The 9,612-nt window shown below is 43.7% G+C and overlaps 1 protein-coding gene and 1 long non-coding RNA gene across 3 annotated transcripts in view; one reads left to right on the plus strand and one right to left on the minus strand.

Annotated features, from left to right (window-relative positions):
* The window catches only part of PRRX1 (paired related homeobox 1), a 72,003-nt gene that overhangs the window by 16,212 nt on the left and 46,179 nt on the right, over window positions 1-9,612 (plus strand). The window lies entirely within an intron of this gene.
* Window positions 6,100-9,612, minus strand: part of LOC115288058 — a 31,948-nt gene continuing 28,435 nt past the window's right edge. Inside the window, exons 3-4 of the long non-coding RNA XR_003906791.1 lie at window positions 8,526-8,758; window positions 6,100-6,178 (exon numbers count right to left, since the gene is read on the minus strand). This is a non-coding gene — a long non-coding RNA (uncharacterized LOC115288058). The remainder of the gene's footprint in view (window positions 6,179-8,525; window positions 8,759-9,612) is intronic.

Genomic DNA, 9,612 nt, shown 5'->3' on the forward strand with positions numbered 1-9,612 from the left:
CTGCATTACCACGTGGAAGCCAAGTCCAGACTCAGCCTTGGGCTGCATTCGTTATAGACCAGCAGTTCTCCAGCATTAGCACTCACCAGAATCACCTGGAGGATTGTTAAAACACGGAGTGCTGGACTCTACTCCCAGAATTTTCATTCAGGAGCTTTGAAGGGGAGGCACCAAGTTGTAATTTACCCTCTTTTACAGACACTCGCTGTGAGAAGGCTGTATTTGAAATTTCAGCATAACTTTTCCAGCTCTACCATGTTTAAAGACAAGTATATTCCATTTGTGGGGGGCTTGGCATATACTAAAGTTGCATCTGAAATGTCTCTTTTTTAAGGTATGCTGCAAGGCTTTTGTCTTAAATGGATTTTCTATTACATATTAAGCATGTTTCCTCCAATGGCATATATGTAATTCATAGATTGCTATCCAAAGAGTGTGTATGTGGGAGAGGATAGAAATAGCCTCTTTAAAAACATTTTTTTTTAATGTGTGTTTATTTTTGAAGGAGAGACAGCGTGAGCAGGGAAGGGGCAGAGAGGGAGGGAGACACAGAATCTGAAGCAGACTCCAGGCTCTGAGCTGTCAGCACAGAGCCCAATGCGGGGCTTGAACTCAGGAGCCTTGAGATCATGACCTGAGCAGAATTCGGTCACTTGGCCAACTGAGCCACCCAGGCGCCCCGATAGAAATGCCTCTTAAATGACAGACCGTTTAACTCATTTGGAAATGCAGGGTTTGTATGACTTTAGAAAGCTCAGATGAAGAGAACAAGAATGGAGAGCTCTTGCAGAGACAAGAAGGGCCAAAAACCAAAAGGAAAGGCTTGTTTGGAGCCCTGTCTACAGCCCAGACCCGTGCCGTGTGACAGGCCTCTAAGCCCATCTGGGATCCTTTGGTGATATGAACTTTGCTCTGGTGGTTTATGACATCACTGGAGTCCTGTTGGTGGAATTACAACTTCATAACTCACAGTTAGCTGTTGTTTATTTTATATTTAATCATTTGTGGAGCACACTGGCAGTGTACCCGGGGGAACTGTGTGGTTATGGGCCTGCAAATCTTGTTGTTGCATAATTAAGTACGTCAGAAGTAATCACCAAGTGTCATAACATCCCATATTTCAGGCCTTGCAGATGCCCCAGTTGTGACTGTCCTAAAAGTTGTCCCGGCTGGCTCACCTCCTCAGTGAGTTTTCCTTTTGCAGGAACTGTCACCAAAGACAGCTGGGCTTCCCAGTTTAAATGCAGTTTTCTGAATAGCAACCATAATGCTTACATAGAAAGATAGTCCCGAATGTGATATTGACTTTTAGAATGCAACTATAAAATGTGATTTTATGCCTATTATCCCATAAGGATATAAAATGAATCAATCAAATAACAAAGAAGGTTTCCAGTTAGCAAAGGGAATGTGAATTAGTCTCCATATTTCATTGCATTGGGCCCTGCTGCTCAAAAATGACCCCACCTATCTAGTGCCTTGGGGGTCTTTCAGTGGGAGAAGGATAAAAGGGAAGGAAATAAGATTCCCTAAATCTCTTCTGATGGAAAGAAATGAAAATTTATTGAGCACCCAACTTGACCAGGTAATGGGCTGGGTGATTTGTACTACTTCTGTTGTTTAAATTTTTACAATAAGGTTGGTGGCAGATATTGTCACCCCAATTTACAAATAGGCTTTGAGACGCCGAGGAGGCTTAGCAACTTTCCTGAAACCTCAAACGTAGTCTGGAGAAACCGGAACTTGTCTTGATCCCTCCGGACCTCCATATTCTATTATCCTCGCATTTACCATTCGGTGGATAGAAAATTGGAAGAAGCCGGTTGCACTAAATGGTTTTTCTGCGACATTCATTCAGTGGAACATGGAACTCCGGTGACTATGGTCTTGGATGGTGTGTTGGGATTATAAATGAAAATATGCAAATAGTCCATTAGGAAATTGTATCTTTGTAAAAAAAAAAAAAAGACAAAAACCCTGTGGTACTGGATACTCCAGTGACAGCTGAGCAGCAAAGCTGAGGTTAATTATGGGGCTCAGTGACCTTGAATGAAAGACCAAGCTGGAAGGTAGTATAGAGAAGAACCTGGATGAGCCAGAGGGCTTTCCTGAAGGTGAAGAATTGGTTTTGATCACAGTTCTGACCTAGAACATACCACCATGCCCCTCTGAGTTATAATCTTATGACACTGGAAGAATAGCAGTGTATTTTTTTGTTTTGTTTTTATTTATTTTTGAGACAGAAAGAGACAGAGAATGAGTTGGAGAGGGGCAGAGAGAGAGGGAGACACAGAATTTGAAACAGTCTCCAGGCTCTGAGCTGTCAGCACAGAACCTGATTTGGGGCTCAAACCCACGAACCGTAGATCATGACCTAAGCTGAAGTCGGACGCTTAACCAACTGAGCCACCAGGTGCCCCAGCAATGTATTTTTGAAGATTAAATCAGATGTATGTGGATCTGACTTACCTTCTTACCTCGCAGGTGGCCCAAAGCTGATCCATGTCAGTTCTAATGCTGGATTAAAATATTGAAGAGATGGGGCGCCTGGGTGGCTCAGCTGGTTAACCCTCCAACTTCGGCTCAGGTCAGATCTCACGTTCGTGGGTTTGAGCCCAGCATCAGGCTCTGTGCTGACAGCTAGCTCAGAGCCTGGAGCCTGCTTCCGGTTCTGTGTCTCCTTCTCTCTCTGACCCTCCCCCTCTCATGCTCTGTCTCTCTCTGTATCAAAAATAAATTAAAACATTAAAAAATTTAAAAATATATATTGAGGAGGAAAAAGAGGCAGATCCAAAATTTCTGGTTCAATTCTCTTCCTTTGTGGGAATGAGTGGTGTGTATGTGGGTTTTTAAAGTTAAGAATAGGAATTTATTTGAAAGATTCAGATAGTTGGATCTGGTTGTTCAGAGCCAGAAATTCATTTTCCAAATGCAATGCTGTAAGTGGTAATTAGGTGCCCTGGAAACCTCCAAAAGGCTGGCAAATGGGTGATCCAGCAGAACCAGAGTGATGAGGGAGGCAGCCAGGGTGTTGATTCCAGAAGGAAGTGGCTCAGAGGCTCGGCAATGAGCGGGACAGGGATGTCTTGACCTCCTTATTGATGTAGGACCAGTGCTGGGTAAAATTTCGACCTCAGTGAATTTAATCTCTGGGAAGCCTTCCACAACACCCACCCTTGACCATCAGTGTCTGCATTTGGTGCTCCTCATGTCACCCTCTGTGGCACGGGCACAGGCACATTGCATGGCTTCTTTAGGAATGCCGCTGAAGTTTTGGTGTCCCTGGCATCCTGCTCACCCCTCTGCTCCAGAGTTCTCAGTGAGAAGATAAACACATAGAGCAAGAGATGAGTGGGAATAATAAGCTGAATGGCCATCATCAGAACAAGCACTCAATAAACCCTGGGCACTCCAAGGCCCTGTCTTCGGGGATCTGCTGATACAATAAAGTTGGAGGCTTAGGCTTAAGTCTGTTATGATTGCAGAACAGATTCCCACTCTATGCTTTTCGTCACTCACTTTGTCTTACGTTCGGCAAATATGTATTGAGTGCCTGCTGTGTGCCAGTCACTCCTCCAGGGCCTGGGGATTCAGCAGTGAAAAACACAACTTGCTTCTTCTCATCAACCTTACTCTCTCCTAGGAAAGGAAGGCAATAAACAAGTAAATAAAGAACTAGATAAATAAGTCAATTAGAAGTAATGATAAGTCCTAGAAAGGAGATGAGCCAGGCTTATTTGAGCAGAGATCTGAATGAAAAGAAGACAGTAACAATTTAATGATGAGGGTAAAGAGTCTCTCAGGCAGAGCAGAAATGAATAGCCAGTTTAAAGGCCACCAGGCATGAATAAATTTGGTAAGTCCGAGGAGCAGAATGAAGGGTAATATGGCCAGAAGATGGCAAATGATGGGAGGTGGTAGATGAGGTCGGAGAGCTGGAGTAGGGGACAGGTGACAGGGACCTTGTGGATCACAGAGAGGAGTTCGGTTTATAGTCTAAGAATGATAGCAGTGGAAGCCCTTGGAGAGATTTAAACAGGGGAGTTTTGTAATCCTACTTACATGGTTAAAAGAACAATGTTTTTAGTTTATTTATTTAGAACATGTGTGTGGAGGTGAGAGAGAGAGAGAGAGAGAGAGAGAGAGAGAGAGAGAATCCTAAGCAGGCTCCAAGCTGTCAGCGCAGAGCCTGACCCAGGGCTGGAAGCACAGAACCTGACACAGGGCTGGAACTCACGCACCAGGGAGATCATGACCTGAGCCTAAGTCAAGAGTTGGACGCTTAACCAACAGAGTCACCCAGGCGCCCCCAAAGAACAATGTGATTGTTAGATTGAGAGTGTATATTGGAGGAGAAAGGCGATGTGACGCAGAGGTTTTTGCAATGGGCCCGGTAAGGGATTATGGTGTCTTGAATGGCTTTATGGGTGAGGTGTTGAGCAGACTGGGTTCCCAGTGGGCACCCAGACTGGCCTCGCTGTAGGGGCTCAGGAAACTGATGAACCAGCTGGCTTTGTAGCTGCAAGAGGCCTTGCCTGAACAACTCACCCCGATGGTTGCTTTTCTTAGCCTCGACTTTTCTGTATTTCTATACCCAGATTTTCTCTCAAACTCACAGGCCTTTCCCTGGTGGGCTCCCTGTAAGCAGCTGGCAAAGGAGAAGGAGTGGTTGGATGCATCGGGGTGTGAAATGGGAGCCATTTTTTCTTGAGTTTGTTATTTGAAAAGTTAGAGCCTATAATTCAGGTACTGCCTGTAATTTTCCCAGAAAGGAAGGGTTCTGTTTTAAGTCCTGCAAAAGCAACCTCTTTGTAATTTAGCAAAAACATCAGAAGGCAGCCTTGCTAACAACTGCAATCCGGAGATGTGAAGCTAGGTTAGAGTTTCTCCACTTTAATGAGTATACGTTAATGCCTCCCAACGTCAGAAATCAGTTCGGTCTTTTCTCCAAACAATGGAATAGCAATCACGGTTCACATGAGCTACAATCTGAGCCTTTTACCTATAACCAATCAGTCAGCTAACAAATATTTATTGTTTTCAGCACTGTGCCACACACTCCCAAGGGTACTAAAGAAGCAAGTGGCGTGGGCAGTGGCCCAAAGAGCCAATCGTCTAGTTGGTGAGATGAATCTAATACTGGCTCTCGCGTGGCTCCCCGCTGTGCAGTGTTAACATGTCCAATCCTGAAATCATCCATCCTGCAAACTCTTCCTCCTCTGTCCCCTGTTATTCAACAGTATCTCCAGCTGGGGGTGCAGATGGGGGAGGAACCAGATCAAAAATCTCCATGGCAGCCCCGCGCCCTTCCATCTTTTATTCTACATGCCTGTGTCTCAGGGCAGACATTTTGTGTCACAGCGGGGCTGGGTGGGATCTTTCCTCATAGTTCCATACAGATGGAACTTTCTATGACCTGGAGGAAGAATTTCAAACCTGTAGGAAACCACCAGTGGGGAAACTATCCGGAGAAATTTTGAATAGCTCCATCTTGCTTTTAAAGAAGATTTTGAAGGAGGCGCCTGGGTGGCTCAGTCAGTTAAGCATCTGACTTTGGCTCAGGTCATGATCTTGTGGTCCGTGAGTTTGAGCCCCACATTTGGCTCTGTGCTGACAGCTCAGAGCCTGGAGCCTGCTTTGGGTTCTGTGTTTCCCTCTCTCTCTCTCTGCCCCTCCCCTGCTCGTGCTCTGTCTGTCTGTCTCTCTCTCAAAATAAATATTAAAAACATTTTTTAAATAATGCAGATTTTGAACCCCAAATAGTTTAAGCATTCTGCAACTTGGAGCACCAGAGAGTTGAGAAATTCCTCATAGCTCATCTTCCTGAGTATTCTAAGTCTGCCAACACCCCTCATGCTATTTTGAGTAATTTGGCAAATGACAAGTTATAGTCAGCATACACTTACAATTATGTATGCAATCGATTACACAGACCGTGCAAACAAGTTCAGTGTTTGGGTGGAAAACTGGACCTCATATCCACCGAACCTCGTAACAAGACGACAGGCCCCTGACTTCCACACTAGAGCCCAGAGGCAATCGGTTTCTTAATTTCTTGGTACAGGCAACTGAATCAATATTTTTCCTGAGGCTGAAACACTGGATTTACAATAAGGTTTATTTGAGGTTTTATTGGGCTTATCTCTTCTGAGCTTCCACTGATGTCTTCATTAATGTTCTGAAAAAAAGAGCAGAGAAAATGGAGTCAGCTTGCACCAGACATGGCTGACACCACCAGCCCCAACGCCTCCTGATGTCAGGGACACACAGGACAGAGCCAGGTGGGGAAGGCCCGTCAGAGTGGCAGGCGTGAGATGTTGTCAGGGGTGATTCAAGTCTGGACTGACAGCTGCCCAGGGAAGCTCAGCAGCCCTCAAAAGGCTGACTTCCAGCCACGGGGGTTCTGGAGACAATCTGCCAGACACATTTAGAGGGAAGATGACTTGGGACTTATAGTACTTTCACTCAGACTAGGAAGTTTCAAAAATCTTTGTTTCAGTAGATTGAAGGATAAAGAATTTGGAATCAGAAAACCTAGATTTCAGTTCTGCCTTTATTTCTGCCTCGTGTGTGCCCCTCTTGGCCTCCATCACCTGTCTTTAAAATGGAGCGATCATGTCTGCTTGGTTTTTTTTTTTTTTTTATCATTGTGGCGTGTCAGGGGCACAATGTGGAAGAAAGGATGTATGCGGTTCAAGCTCTGATCAATACTTCTAGAAGACTCTAGTGGGTAACACACTGCCAGGGATTCAGAGGGTGGATTTTTCACACCTGACGGGGACACATGAGGAAAGGTTTCATGGAAGATACCGAATTTGAGTGGGACTTAAGTGTACCAGAATTTCTTTTTTTTTTTTTACAAGTCAAAGTCCTGCGAACTAAGAACAACATAACCACTAAGCCAGCAGATTTCACATGGGTACGTATGTGTTCAGTCCCATAAGAACCCTTCCAAGCAGAAGGGTGAGGCCTGTGAGCTTCCTTGGCAGTAGTTGACCTTGCTTCACTCTGTTAGAGTTAAAAATACAGACTCTCCACCTCCGGGCTGTCAATCTGCCACCTTTCACCAGCATTAAACTCATTTAAAAATGGTTTGAATCAACATTACATTTAAAAAAAAGCCTGGTTAGATTTGTAGTCCAGGGTACAAAAAACAAGTTGCTGTTTGTGTTCCAGATATTTTTTAAAAATATGGTCTGCTGAATGGAGAATGGCAGCTTGGAAAAAATGCCGGCTTAGAGGACCAAAATCCTAAGAGGGCACTCTGCATTTTATAACCTGACTTTTCTTTAAAAGGAGCTAGAGCGACCCTGGAGAAGGGGCGGGGTGGGGTGGGGGGGACGGCAAAGGAAGAGAAATGGAAAAGAGAATTTCTCATTCAAATAATTCCATGGTTTTCAGCAAGGTCAAAAGTCTGAGCATTCTCTGGTGCCTTGGGGAGTGGGGCTAAAAAAAATGTGATTTGCTAAGGTCAGCAATTTCTGACACTCATTCAAATTCTAGCCTTAGGGGGGTAGCTGTTTGATGAGAGCAGAGGAAGAGATGGCTTGACTAGATGACATTTAACATCAGTAGGAGACAGGCGGCTGCAGGGGCTTGCATACTCAGTGCCATGGAAGGCATTTCCAGAACAAACAGAGTCACCTCTTAATTGCCTGCATATGGATTTCCCACTTGGTGGATTCTTCTTAAAATCTGCAGTTGACATTTCTAACGCACACACTCCAGAGTTCCTTCGTTTCGCTATCAGAGAGGATGTGCTTTGGGAATCCACCATCCTCTGAAAAGTCAACCTAGGTGAAACTTGTTAGAAGTGTATGCCTCCTAGGTAAATGAAAGCAAGGAACCCATATAATTTCCTGAGCATAAACACAGGCTTTTGTTTGGGGGAATGGAACTAACATTCCCAGAGTACCTTGTCCATGGGTATGCCTGGCTTCTTTCCATTAGTTAGAATAATCAAGGATTGATTGGTCACGTCCCCAGCTCCACCCCAAATCCAGATCTTTTAAGTTTTCTGACTAATGATGGCCTGTTTTAAGGATAACCCAAAAGGAAACACAAAGCATGATTTCAATGATATTAAAAGCTTTTTTTTTAAAGGTCACCTTGACCATTTGGGATTGTGTTTTTGTTTTTACAACTCAGAATATCGACACTAAACAGGCAGCATTCAAACCCATATGTGAAAGCTGGTTTTGAAATAATGAGAGAATTTTGGCATCCAATGTTCATAGACTGTTGAAGTCCTATGTGGCGCACGACTCTGCTGGAGCTGCTCAGTGACACTGAACAAGGACTCTTGGTCTATGAAGTCCCCTCTGCAGTGTCTTACAGGAAGTTTCTTTGGAGACTCAGCAATACCTCGTGACTTTCATGAATTGTTTTTGTTCTTTTCTATTCTAATCTAACAGAGTTTTGCTCTGAGGGAGTGGCAGGACCCCAACCAAGGCCAAGGTCATGGGCTGTGTGGAGCAGCTCGTTTCCCTCACTTATTGTTCGGTGCGGTTTCTCTGGAACCTCACCTTTCTCTGCAGTGAGGATCACACGGCCTCCCATGTACGTTGTTAGCATTCACTGAGATAATGGATGGAACTCGCTTAGCGCGGTGCCAGACATGTAGCAGATCCTTACTGAATGGAAGTTGTTTTATAATAAGTACTTGGCTCTTCTTGTACCACGGAGCAGACACTGTGGAGTCCTTTATCACTCAGCCATAAAAACCGTGTGGACATTTCCTTGAAATATTCGTAAACATCTGGAAACAATTTATCCAAGGACACGTTAGGTAACTAAAGGGACTCATTCTTAAAATGAATATATAGTCTCAGGAGACTCTGGGGTCAAAGAGCAAGTGACCGAATACTTTTACTCAATCCAGAAAGTTTTGTGATGAGAGAAGGGGGGAAAGAAAGAGGGTGAAAAAGAAGAGGTGGGAGAGAAATAGCGTTTGCTTGAAGCTGAGCATCAAGAATATTTTGACGGAGAAGCAACATGGTGTTTATGATGTCATGTAGAGTCAGAGCATTCGGCTACCCCTTATGTATTTGGGAAGTGACTTCTAAATCTGTTGTCATCGCTCTCTAGAAATTTGAGTTATTATTATTTTTCCTATTAACCAAGAGATCTTGGGAGATAAAATAAGACCTAGAACCCCCTACAACTTCGGACTCAGAAAGCAATAAAAAAATATCTTGAGAAAATACTAATACTCGAGGTACAATGTGGGCCAGGAAAATGTAATGTTACATAGGGTTAGTAGATATCTCTAGAATTGGGCTGTACTTGTGGCAAAATTAAGATGACTGATTCTTTTCTGTTCTTAAAAGTTGCTTTTATTTAACCAATCCATCTGAAAAAGCAATTCGATTTTTAAATTTGACCTTAGTGATAACATAAAGTGAGGTATGTTGCAAGGGTTCCAAAGTTTAGCCCTTCAAAATTAATTTCAGGCTTATGTACAGGATTATCTAGTCTTTAGAAACTTATTTACCCAGTAAAGTTTTATTCTAAACAGTCTGAGTATCCTTATTTATTTAGCCAAGTCAGGATATTAAATCAACTTCCCACCATTTTCTGTGTATATTGTTTTAGAGAAGAAAGGACACTATA

Source organism: Suricata suricatta, chromosome 3 (assembly GCF_006229205.1).
Source record: "Suricata suricatta isolate VVHF042 chromosome 3, meerkat_22Aug2017_6uvM2_HiC, whole genome shotgun sequence".
In the NCBI taxonomy this organism is placed as follows: Eukaryota; Metazoa; Chordata; class Mammalia; order Carnivora; family Herpestidae; genus Suricata; species Suricata suricatta.